The sequence below is a fragment of the Lepidochelys kempii genome, chromosome 1 (assembly GCF_965140265.1).
Source record: "Lepidochelys kempii isolate rLepKem1 chromosome 1, rLepKem1.hap2, whole genome shotgun sequence".
In the NCBI taxonomy this organism is placed as follows: domain Eukaryota; kingdom Metazoa; phylum Chordata; order Testudines; family Cheloniidae; genus Lepidochelys; species Lepidochelys kempii.
The window spans coordinates 22,227,885-22,240,604 of record NC_133256.1 but is presented as its reverse complement, the minus strand read 5'-3'; the positions used below and the strand labels follow the sequence as shown (position 1 = coordinate 22,240,604).

The following is a 12,720-nucleotide window of genomic DNA, read 5'->3' as shown; positions in this document are numbered from 1 at the left end:
TAGCAGGTTCACAAATTCAGGTCCAGAACTCAAAAACTAAAATAACGCTAATGAAAATTTCAGCAAGGTAATTGAAGTTAAACTCTGTCTTTCATCAGTGAGCAGGAAGCTCTAAATAAGTCAGCAGTTTTTGCACAATTATATTTCTGATCTATTTCCTGTGAGCTCTCAAAAGGCTTTCCTGTAAAATTCAGCCTAAGTTCACATCCTCTTCTGCCAGGTTACATAAAAGAATGGTATCAGGCGCATACATAAGAGACTATTCTACAAGACCCTGGCACGCAAGAATGATTAGGTCAAATGAAAACAAACAATGGACTTCAGTGACTTCACTACTGAAACAAAATATACTTCAGCATGTAGCTCTAGCAAAGATCTCTAATCTAAAAAGTTAATTTGTGGGGAATTTAGACACACTTGATCTCACTGTAACTATGGGCCTGATTCTGTAATCCATATTCAGACATGAAGCCCTCATTCTTTGAGGCCTCAGTTGCACCAGAAGACCCAGAGACTATATAGCAGTGGGATCGCAAAAAACTTACTGAATTAACGCAAAGAATTAACTCTCCTTTTTATCCAGCATCCACAAAGGTGCTATATTAGCCCCCCATTGCAAAGCATCCAAGCCAACGCTACTATGGTCTTTACACTTGCTCCTGCAGCATGATTCCATGATTCCTTATCCGATTGTGCTTTTCCTTCCTCCCTCTCCACAACTTTTGCTCATAAGAGCAAAATAAAGCTTTTATGATTTGCAATAGGCTTATTCAAAGCTGGAGGTGGAGAAGATATGTTCTCACTCTGCAACTCCAAAACATTTTTCTACCTTGTATATCTTTGGTATATCATTCTGTTCCAATATGGGATTGCCGAATTATCCTCTACTGCCTGCTGAAGGAGACAGAGTTCCCTCTCAGCACACACTCACCCATAAACATGGTTTATTTGGGCAAATCTACACTTAAAACGCAGCAGAGGAGAAGCTGCACTGATGCAGCTATAGCGCTTAAGTAAAGATGCTCCTACACCAATGGGAGAGCTTAGTTGGCATAGTTAATGCAGCTACTTGAGAAGTAATAGCTACACTGATGGGAGAAGTGTTGGCACAGTGCTGTCTACACAGGGGGTTAGGTTGATATAACTGTGTTGCTCAGGGGTGTGGATTTTCACACCCCTGAGCAACGTAGTTATACTGATATAGGTCTATAGTGTAGACCTGGTCTTAGTTTTCATAACAACGTTTCCACCCTAGAATCACTTTTTTTTTTGTTGAATCCACAAAATACAATATTTTGTCCTCCTCAAGTGGGCTCTCAGCGGCAATTAACTACCAATATAAGTCCCAAGCTGTACCAATTTCCTCTTCACACTATCAAGCTGAGGTGGTGGTTAAACAGAAACAGTTTTGTTAACCTAACTCCACTGGAAACACTGAAAGAAAACATCTGCCAAATGGAAAAGGACAAAGTCTGTAAGAAAACTCGCCAGCAACAGCACCACTCCTCTCTCAGTTCTTTTCAGGAAGTATTTAAACAATGGAGAACAAGAAAAAAAGAAAAATTACTTGACGATTCTAATCTGAATTTAAGGACAAATTCTCAATTATGTCCATCCTTGCAGCTTGTGATCCTAGAATCGCTGATCTCCATACACAGAGAAAACAGGAAACATCATGTGGCCTTCTCAAATTTGTTATTATTATCTTTAGCGAGGTATAACCTGACCTCATGTGGACCTTAATGTTTACGGGCCAAAGGGAATAATTACAAACGTGAAAAAAAAACCTGAAACAAAACCAGAACAGGATAGGCAAGGCAGCATGCTATCCCAATGCAGCTAAAAATCAGATTGCTGGATCAGATTACCCATATTCAAGTTAACAAACGTCATCATTTTAAATCAGCGTAAAACACAGACCAATACTTTCAGCTATCACATTACAGGAAAAAACTCCTAGAAATACCACCCTTTTACAAACAAAGTTATCTTTTTACCTGGACCATATGCTTATTTCATAATGTTTGCAATATAACAGAATATTTGGCTTGGAACACAACGTAAATTTAATAGATTATTTTTAATTTTGGTGCACTAATGGCTTTTACTTTGAACAACTGTATTCTTTTAAAGCTCCATTTAATACACTTCTGATTATTCATATTTGGCTGTATGAACATATCTCCAAAGTAATCAATAAGAATAAAACAATAAAAATAAGATTTTTTTTCATTCCACTTGGAATTAGAGCTCAATTTTTAGGCACCACATTTAAAAAGAACCAAACTGAGAAGTATTCAGAGAAGACCAACAAACATAATGTAAGGTTTTAAAAGCAGAAAATGAGGAAAATGCAGGAATTTGGCATGTACAGTTTTTAGAAAAGAATTAAACATTCAACCAATGCATAAAGGGCTGTTAGGAGGAGAGCAGGGGGATCAGCTAGTGCAGAGCAGAAAGAGTAAATTTCAATACAGGGTTTGAAAAAGCCAATTCTCATCCACTGTGGTAAGCAGTCAGCTTTCCTCAGTAAGCACCTCCAAACTCCTGGAGAGTCTAAGCACTGATTTTTAAAATAGACATTTCTAGACTTTAGCGTTGCAAAGATAACCTTCCAAATGTTAACCAATGGCAAACCAATGCAGTGCTATCTTCTTTAGTCTGCAGGCAGCTTAATGCTGCAGCAGAGCAAAAACTTGAGTCTTGTAAGTTTTCTTTAGGACTATGCTATTCTGAAACTGTGGAAGCGGTGAATCTGACAATTAGGTCCATTTCACTCCCCTGCTTGAGAAAGCTGCCAGCAGCAGCAGTGCCAGAAACTGGAGCTATTCACTGGGGAAGAAGAAAAGGAGTACTTGTGGCATCTTAGAGACTAACCAATTTATTTGAGCATAAGCTTTCGTGAGCTACAGCTCACTTCATCGGATGCTGTAGCTCACGAAAGCTTATGCTCAAATAAATTGGTTAGTCTCTAAGGTGCCACAAGTACTCCTTTTCTTTTTGCGAATACAGACTAACACGGCGGCTACTCTGAAACCTGTCGCTGGGGATGACGACTCAAAATGGATTGGATAGAATAGCAGACATACACTCCTCATAGCAAATATAAAGCAACAGGAGGGTAGCCAGGAGGCTCTGGATTACAGGGGTAACTGAGAGAAGCCCCATCCTTCCAGCAGTCAGAGGAGGAGTTTTTGTGGGGAAGAGGCTTCATATTCATTGGACACTTACTAGCCAGAAAGAACAGGAGTACTTGTGGCACCTTAGAGACTAACACATTTATTTGAGCATAAGCTTTCGTGGGCTACAGCCCACTTCATCGGATGCATGCAGTGGAAAATACAGTAGGTCAATTTTATATACACAGAGAACATGAAACAATGTGTGTTACCATACACACTATAACGAGAGTGATCAGTTAAGGTGAGCCACTACCAGCAGGAGAGAAAAAAAACCCTTTTGTCGTGATAATCAAGATGGGCCATTTCCAGCAGTTGACAAGAATATGTGAGGAACAGTAGGGCGGAAAAATAAACATGGGGAAGTCGTTTTACTTTGTGTAATGACACATCCACTCCCAGTCTTTATTCAAGCCTAATTTAATGGTGTACTAGCCAGAGTGATAGCAAAGATGAAGCCCTGAAATAGAGCCAAGGGACAGTTTCCTGATATTAATCTCAGCAACCTCCACATTCCCAGCAGGTGAGAGTGAGTTGGTATCTCACCTAGGATTCACCTGCAGTTTATTGATTTTGGACACACTATGATCAATCTACCTTAAGAGAGAAAAAGTATAGTGAAGCCAGGAAGGGAAAGAATGTGTAACAAAAGCAAGAAGATGTAGAGTTTCCTTTTTAAAAGTATATTTACACAAGAAGTTGTTTGCCAATGTTAGAATTAAATACTGCACAATTATTCAGTACACATTAGGACTACACTATGAGCTAGAGGTGTGATTCCTGCTTCAAGTAGACAGTCACACTAGCTGTTGTCGAGGTAGGGTACTAAAAATAGTGTAGTTGCGGTAGCATGGGCAGCAGCAAGTGGAAGGATAAGCTAGCCGTGACAAATACATACCCACAAAGTTCATGTGGCTTTGTACTTGGCTACTATGCTATTTTAGCATGCTAGCTTGATGAGAGAAAGCGCAAGTATACCTACATGAGCTGGAATCACACACCCAGCTCCAAGTGTAGACATACCTTTGGTTTAATCCTCTAAACTGCAAGCAGCATGGCCTTGGAGGATGGTGACAAAGGTCCATTAGGTCTGAGTAAAACTTTTCAAGCCCTGCTTCAATGCAAGCAAGTAAACTTAAGTTAATTAATAGAGGAAAATTTACTGCTATAAATACAGTTAGACAATGGGAAATTGCAAAACTTTCATAGTTGGAGCTGCTGAATTCTGGCCTAGTCATCCCTCTACTAACAGTGATGTAGGAATAATTAAATCTGTCTTGCCACAATGAAGGGGGATACAGTAGTACACCCATTAGAGATTCCTTTCCTTCCTGTTGATAACAGAATGTTCTGAGTTTTGTACAAAATAGCACTTGTTTTTGTTTGGGGGGTTTTTTGGATTTTTTTTTTTGGTTGTTGTTGGTTGTTGTTTTTTTTTTTTTAAAGACCCTTGGTAAAACCTAAAAAACTAAGAGAACTGAAGCAAGGCTTCCACAGTATCCTCAAATTTGTCTCTGTGTATAATTATTACAGCATCCAAGATACTCTATCAGACAGTACCTGAACATTTGGCAATGTTACACACCATTTGGAAAGTATCTATTTTACTAACATGACGGTCAAACATTTGGGAAACACTTTTTGCAGAAATTGTCCATTACTGAGGCATATTCCAAGAAAATAACGTCTAATGTCATCTTCAAGGGCACTAATACCCATCCGTAAAAGAAAAAAAAAGTTGAGAAGTCCACATGAATCTGGCTCTCAGAGTTTTACCATTAAGTTCAAATAGGTTCAAACTATACAATAGCAAAAATATTAAATATATGCAATATTCTTAAAGGTGACTTGCAAAGGAAAACAAATTGGTTATGTGTATTTCCCCCATTCGGTATTATTTACCTTAGAAATGACAGGAATCATGCCTCACCAATCTACTGAAACCATGCTTCACAAATCTATTATGTCAGAGAAGAGTCAACATGCCTTTTGTAAAGGGAAAATCTGCCCCACCAATCTATTAAAATTCTTTCAGGGTGTCATCAAGCATGTGGACAACGGTGAACCAGTTGATACAGTATATTTGAGGGAGACAAGGTAGGTGAGGTTTTATCTTTGACTGGACCAACTTCTGTTGGTGGAAGGTACAAGCTTTTGACCTACACAGAGCTCTTCTGTGTACTTAGACTTTCAGAAAGCCTTTGACAAAGTCCCTTACCAAAGGCTTTTAGGAAAATAAGCAGTCATGCGTTAAGAGGGAAGGTCCTCTCATGGATCAGGAACTGGTTAAAAGACAAGAAACAAAGGGTTGGAATAAATGGTCAGTTTTCAGAAAGGAGAGAGAAGTAAATAACAGAGTCCCTGAAGGATCTGTACTGTGACCTGTGCTGTTCAACATATTCATAAATCAGCGGTGGCCAACCTGAGCCTAAGAAAGAGCCAGAATTTACCAATGTACATTGCCAAAGAGCCACAGTAATACATCAGCTCCCCCACCCCGCTCCCAGCGCCTCCTCTTACTGTGAAGAGTTACAAAGGGATCTCACAAAACTGTGATAAAACGGCAGATTAAATTCAATATTCATAAATGCAAAGTAATGAACACTGGAAAAATAATCTCAACTATTCATACAAAATGATGGGGTCTAAATTAACTGTTATCACTCAAGAGATCTTGACGCATTGTGGATAATTCTCTGAAAACATCCACTCATTAAGCAATAGCAGTCATAAAAATCTAACAGAATGTTAGAAACCATTAGAAAAGGGATAGGTAATACAACGGAAAATAAAATAATGTCACTAAATAAATCAATTGTATGACCACACCCTGAATATTCTGTGCAGTTCTGGTTGTCCCATTTCAAAAAAAGGATATATCAGAATTGGAAAAGGTGCCAGGAAGGGCAACAAAAATTATTATGGATATGGAACAATTTCCATTTGAGGAAAGATTAAAAAGACTGGAACTGTTCAGCTTAGAAAAGGGACTGCTAAGAGGGGGTATGACAGAAGTCTATAAAATCATTAATTGTATGGAGAAAGTGAATATGGAATTTACCCTTTTACATAACACAAGAACTAGGGGTCACCCAATGAAATTAATAGGCCGCAGGTTTAAAACAAATATAATGAAGTCCTTCTTCACACAATGCACAGTCAACCTATGGAACTTTTTTCCAGGCGATGTTATGAACTGGGTATAACTGGGTTCAAAAAAGGATTAGATAAGTTCATGAAGAATAGGTCCATCAATAGGTCCATCAATTAGCAAAGATGCTTAGGCACAAAAGCCCATGCTCCAGGTGTCCCTAAACCTTTAACTGCCAGAAGCTGGGACTTGATGACAGGGGATGGATCACTCGATAAACTGCCCTGTTCTGAAGCATCTGACACTGGCCACTGTTGGAAAACAGGATTTGGGGCTAGGCAGACCATTGGTCTGACCCAGTATTGTCATTCTTCTTACGGTTTTGGACTGTTATGTTTTTTCTCCCCCGCCTCCCTTTTTTTAAACAGGTCTTCTCATGCACAATATATTGAGAGTTATCAGGGTTCCCTCCCCACTCTGAACTCTAGGGTTCAGAGGTGGGGACCCACATAAAAGACCCCCTAAACTTATTTCTACCAGCTTAGGTTAAAAACTTCCCCAAGGCACAAATTCTTCCTTATCCTTGGACGGTATCACTGCCACCACCAAGTGAGTTAGAGAAAGATTTAGGAAAAGGACCACTTGGAGTTCCTGTTTCCCAAAAATATCCCCCCCGAGTCCCTTCACCCCCTTTCCTGGAGAGGCTTGAGAGTAGACAAGGTGAGCACAGACCAGACCCTTGGGTTTTTAGGACACTAAAAACCCCAATCAGATTCTTAAAAACAGAACTTTATTCTAAAGAAAAAAAGTAAAAGCAGCACCTCTGTAAAATCAGGGTGGAAGGTAATTTTACAGGATAATATGATTTCCTTCCTTAGAGGTTTTTAAGGTCAGGCTTGACAAAGCCCTGGCTGGGATGATTTAACTGGGAATTGGTCCTGCTTCGAGCAGGGGGTTGGACTAGATGACCTTCAGGGGTCCCTTCCAACCCTGATATTCTATGATTCTATGATTTAAAACGCAGAGGATTCCCCTCCAGGCAAAACTTTAAAGTTACAAAAAACAGGAATAAACCTTCCTCTTAGCATAGGGAAAATTCACAAGCTAAAACGAAAGATACTCTAACGTATTTCCTTGCTATTACTTACTACTTCTGTAATTTTAGATGTATCTTTCAGTAGGAGCTGGGTTACCTGCTTGGTCCCTCTCTTTGTCTTGGAGAGAACAACAAAGAACACAAAAAAACCTTCCCCCCGCCCGATTTGAAAGTATCTTCTTTCCCCATTGGTCCCTCTGCTCAGGTGCCAACTAGGTTAATGGAACTGATTAACCCTTTACAGGTAAAGGAGGGATTTTATGCTACCCTTAGCTGTACGTTTATGACAAGAGCCTTCTCAGATCTCAACTGAATCTTTAGCCAGAAGAGTTGTTCTTCAACTTTTTTAAAGGCATTTGCGTTAAGTGCTAAACAATTTTTAAAAGTTTAAAAGAAATCTGAATAAAAATTGCTTCCCCTCAATTAATCAGGTTTCATTCATATGATATTTCAGGATGTCATATACCTGTCAACTCTACTCTCACCCAAAGGATCTTCTAAAAAAACAAGGAAGACCTAAATTTCTACTGAGAAGAATAAGCAGAATAAAAAATAAACTTTTCAAAAACACTTCAAACTTTCTTTATACATCATAAATAAGCTCACAATAAAGTGGCACAAACCATGTATCTCTCCTTAGTAAGTCACTTGAACAGCAGCTAGATTGGAAGTAGTAAAAATTAAGTCTATTTTCTAAAAAGAAGCCAAGGAAATTTCATGCCATTGAAATTCAGATCATTTCTGGAGATATTGATTAAGAATACAATTAAGGGGCAAGTACTGTATACTTTGACAGGTGTGATCTATGAGCTTAGTGTCTGAAAGGGGAATTCACATTCCTCTAATTCCTCAGAATCTTTTCAGAAGTTTAATATAATGATAGATAAGCAAGACTGCGCAGAGAATTTACTTGAATTTTCAAAAGGCCTTGGATAAAACTCCTTTAAAGACAATCTAAAGTATTGTCTGCACTTGGAAATTTACCAAAATAGGTATTCCAGAATAGTTATTTTCATACAAACCCCTATGCGGACACTTATTCTGGAATAAGAGTGCATTTTTCCCATTTAGCTTTTCTGGAATAGCTATTTGATGTAAATATGTAAGTACAGACAAGCTCTTAGACTCGGGGATGGACCGGAGACCTCTGAATATCTAGTTGGTGAATAAATGATATGAGCACTTCTGCAGGAGGCAATCTTCCTTTAAGTTCTGAACATCAGTCTGATTTTAGGAGGCACTCTGTTGTTTTACTGCTGTCTTTTGGATGAGATGTAAAATAGAGGTCCTGGGCATTTGTAGTTATTAAAGAACCCACGGTGCTCTCTGCAAAAAAAAAAAAAAAAAAAAAAAAAAAGAGGCAAATAATTTGGTTCCTAGCCAAATTCTAACCTGAATAATTACATTCAGCTGACCTAAAATTCCCTCGGAACTTTCAGTTGGATACTATTCTTCTTGTTTTAAATTTTTGTATAGTATTACTGTGAAAGGTTAAACAGATGCCACATTTCATTCCAGAGGTGCCTATACCAGTATGGATAAAATGACCTCAACTGACATTTTTCCATAGCGCACATACCTCTTGATAAATGATTCCAGCGAGTCACAAGGAATTACCACCTTAGCACTTTACTAAATCATATACCTACTTTGCGCTTAAAGTTGTCAGGCTCTTCCCACTGCCAAACAATTTAATAGCTGTTATAGTAAAATATAATATTTAAATGTTATTACATTAACGAAACATATCTCAACACATTTCCTTCCTATACATCATTAAAAACAAAGCTATAATTATAAATACTTTAAAGTTCATTTTAGCATAAGTTATCCATTTAAAGATGTATTCACTTACTGATTAGTTCATAAAATTTGGTCATTAGTGATTTGTCTTGCAGTCAGTGCAAATTAAAGATTTTTACTGTATTGTACAAGTTTTATAATCAGTTTGAAACCAAACTGAATCTAGCAAGACTCTAGTAGGCTAATGAGGGTTATTTATCATACTGGAATATTGTGTGTGCCTAACTCATCAGCTTTAATACCCATCATAAAATTGCTTCAATTACCTCTGCACATTAAAATAAAACTATGAAAACACTTTTAGCTGAAGCAGTAATATGCCTGGCTTTCCATTCTTCTATTTAATAATGTTAACCTTTGTGAACCTCACTGCTCCAACAGTCCTAACAACTGTGAGTTTCTACACAAGTAATTTGCATTGGTAGTTTAATTAACTGCCACACGAAAGTAATAGAAAATTCTTAACACAATAACACAATTGCATAACATGTAGTTAACTGTGGGAACCATATGCTGGCAGATTAGACTCATCTAATACCTCACATTGCAATGACTTCTTGATAATCACATGCCCTACTGTACTGTGTTGTTTATCAGCTGTCATTTTCAAATGGTTTTCAGTGTTGTTGGTTGGTCCCAGGATATTAGAAAGACATGGTAAGTGAGGTTATATCTTTTATTGGACCAACTTGGTGAGACAAGCTTTCAGGCTTACACAGAGCTCTTCTGCAGGTCTGGGAAAGGTACTAAGAGTGCTACAGCTAACTACAAATGGAACGGATAAGCAGTTAACACATGTTGCAAGAGTCCATTCAAAGTGAAGTGGACTGACAATACTCTACATACACTATTGTATAAAGGAGGGTTAATGGGTTACAGATTGTTGTAATGAGCCATAAATCCAGTATCTTTATTAAGTTCATGATTTTTGGTGTCTAGAAGAGTTATGATTTTAAGTTCCCAGGCTTGTTTTTTGAAGATGTGCAGGTTTCCTCTGAGGATGATGTCTGAGAGGTCAGATTTGGAGTGATCATTTTTTGAAAAGTGTTGGCACATGGGTGATATGGTGGTTTTGTCTTATCATTTTTCTGTGAGAGTTGTTACTGGGGCACTTAGTGCACCAGATGCAGTACACCACATGCTGTGATAGGCATGTGTAGGACCCATATATTTTGAAAAGTGTGTTGTGGGGGGTATTGATAATTGTAGCAGTGGAGATATGGCTTCAGGTTTTGCATCTGGTACGGCAGGAGCTGGTGCACTTTGAGTTGGTGTGTCCTGGTCTTTGGGGAGTTTGCTTCTGATGAGTTTGGAGAGGTTGGGGAGTTTTTTGAAGGCCCAAAGAAAGGGTTCAGGAAACATTTATTGCAGGATATGGTCCCCATTGAATATGGGCTGTAATTGTTTAATGATACCCCATATGGGTTCCAGTATGGGATGGTAGGTGATAACTAGGGGTGTGCAGTCAGAGGGTATTGAAGCAGGCTCTCTTGGGATATTTGGGAGGCCCATTCTATGATGTGATTTACTTCTCTGGTCGAGTGTGCTTGTTTGGTGAAGGCAGTTTTAAGTTTGTTAGTGTGTGTATCCTGGACTTTCTCCTCAGATCATATTCTGTGGTACCTGAGTGCCTGGCCATATATAACAGATTTCTTGGTGTGTTTGGGTGGTTGCTGGACCTGTGGACTTAAGTGTGGAGAACTGTGGATTTCTTGTATATAGTTGTCTGTAGGGTTTCATTGCTGAAGCTGAGCGTGGTGTCCAGAAAGTAAATGTTAATGTGGGAGTGTTCTAGGGAGTTTGACGGATGGGTTGTGGCTGAAGTTGTGATGAAACTATATGAGGGTCTTCAGGTCATCTGTCCAGAGGATGAAAATATCTCAGGCATATCATTGTTTTTACGGTGCATTTGTCCAGAAACTTTTTCTCAAGGTGACCCTATGAAGAGGTTAGCATATTGGAGAGCCATCCTAGTACCCAGGGCTGTTTCTATGGTTTGGACACAGTGTTTGTTACTGGATGTAAAATTGTTATGGGTGAGGATGAAATGGATGACCTTGGCAATGTGTTTGGGGTGGATATCTGAGTGTTGTCCCTTGTCTTGTAGATATTTGAGGCAGGCAGCAATTCTGTTATTGTGAGGAATGTTGGAATATAGGGAGAGGACATCACTAATGGCAAGAATGGTGTTTTGAGGGAGCCTGTTAATATTGTGGAGTTTCTGGATTACGCTGGTTCTGTCCTGAAGAAAACTGGCCACCTTGTGTGATGAGTGGTTAGAGGATAGTTTCTACAAGTTCCAGTATTCCTTCAGCATGCTCAGATCTGATGCGTCTTCCAGGTTTCCCTAGCTTGTGTATCTTGGGAAGCATGTAGAAGGTCCTTGAGGAATGTTCATATTAGATGATGTTGTAGAGTTTTTCTTGGAATTGTTTGGGCAAGGATTTGATAACACCTTTAAATTCCTAGGCGAATTATGGTGTGGGGTCTTCTTCTAATTCTCAATTGTAGGTGGTGTCAGAGAGTTGTAGGTTGGCCTCTTTGATGTAATCATCACAGTTGAGGACTACAATGGCATTCCCCTGGTCTGCTGGTTTGCTCACTATCTGGTGGTTGGATTTCTGGGACTGTATAGCAGTCCTCTCAGTAGTGGAGAGATTGTGGTGGATGTGATGTTTGTTAAGGATTTCAGAGTCAATTTTTTTTTCAGAAGCAATCAATGTAATGATCAAGTGTATGGTTTCGTCCACTTTGGGATGTCCAGTCAAGTGATTCTTTTTTCTTATAACTGTCAGTGGGGTTGTGGTAGTTGTGGGTGGTGTCATCTTTCTTGTGAAAGAATTTTTTGGGGCAAAGTCAGCAAAATAATTCTTCTTGTTCTCCACATGTTAGTATGGTACCAGGTTCTCTGACGGATCAGACTTGGACTTTCAAATGGCTCTTTTCTATTTGGAATGAAACAAAAGAACCAACCTAAGACCCTGAGTTGATATGAAAAATGTAAGGAATCAATCTTTTCCATTCACACTGATTATTCAACCTCTAGTTCCCTTGCAAATGTCTAGAAAGTAAATGAGGATGCTCTTTTAGTTCTGATAAGAAATTCCTACATTAGTCAGACTCAGGACTTATCTACACAGGGGGTTAACCCACAGCTTTTTGCTGCCCATCAGGTCACATGCTGTATACAAGTCACAGTGTGTACACGGAAGAGTGTACCAGTTGTCAAGGCACATCATTAGTATACATGGCGGTGGTTTGCGACAAACTAATGGAACAGAATTCTCCGAGGGTATCCCATGATCCTTTGCTTCACTGATGAGAAACATGCATTCTGAGATTTTTCTTGAGGCACATAGTGGGATGCATAGCAGAACCGAGGATAGCCCAATTTGTTTTTAAACTCCCATGATTAATCTGGCTCCACTCAGTATTTCCTTCATGGGCAGGCTATGCCATTTTTGAATAGCTGTTGGCCAACATGGACAAACAGTGCTCTGCACTGCTATGCTAGCAACCTTGAATATGCAGAGGCTGCTTGAACTGTATGT

At 39.0% G+C, this 12,720-nt stretch overlaps 1 protein-coding gene across 4 annotated transcripts in view; it reads right to left on the bottom strand.

Moving 5' to 3' along the window:
* Positions 1 to 12,720, bottom strand: part of TMEM135 (transmembrane protein 135) — a 383,037-nt gene that overhangs the window by 164,831 nt on the left and 205,486 nt on the right. The window lies entirely within an intron of this gene.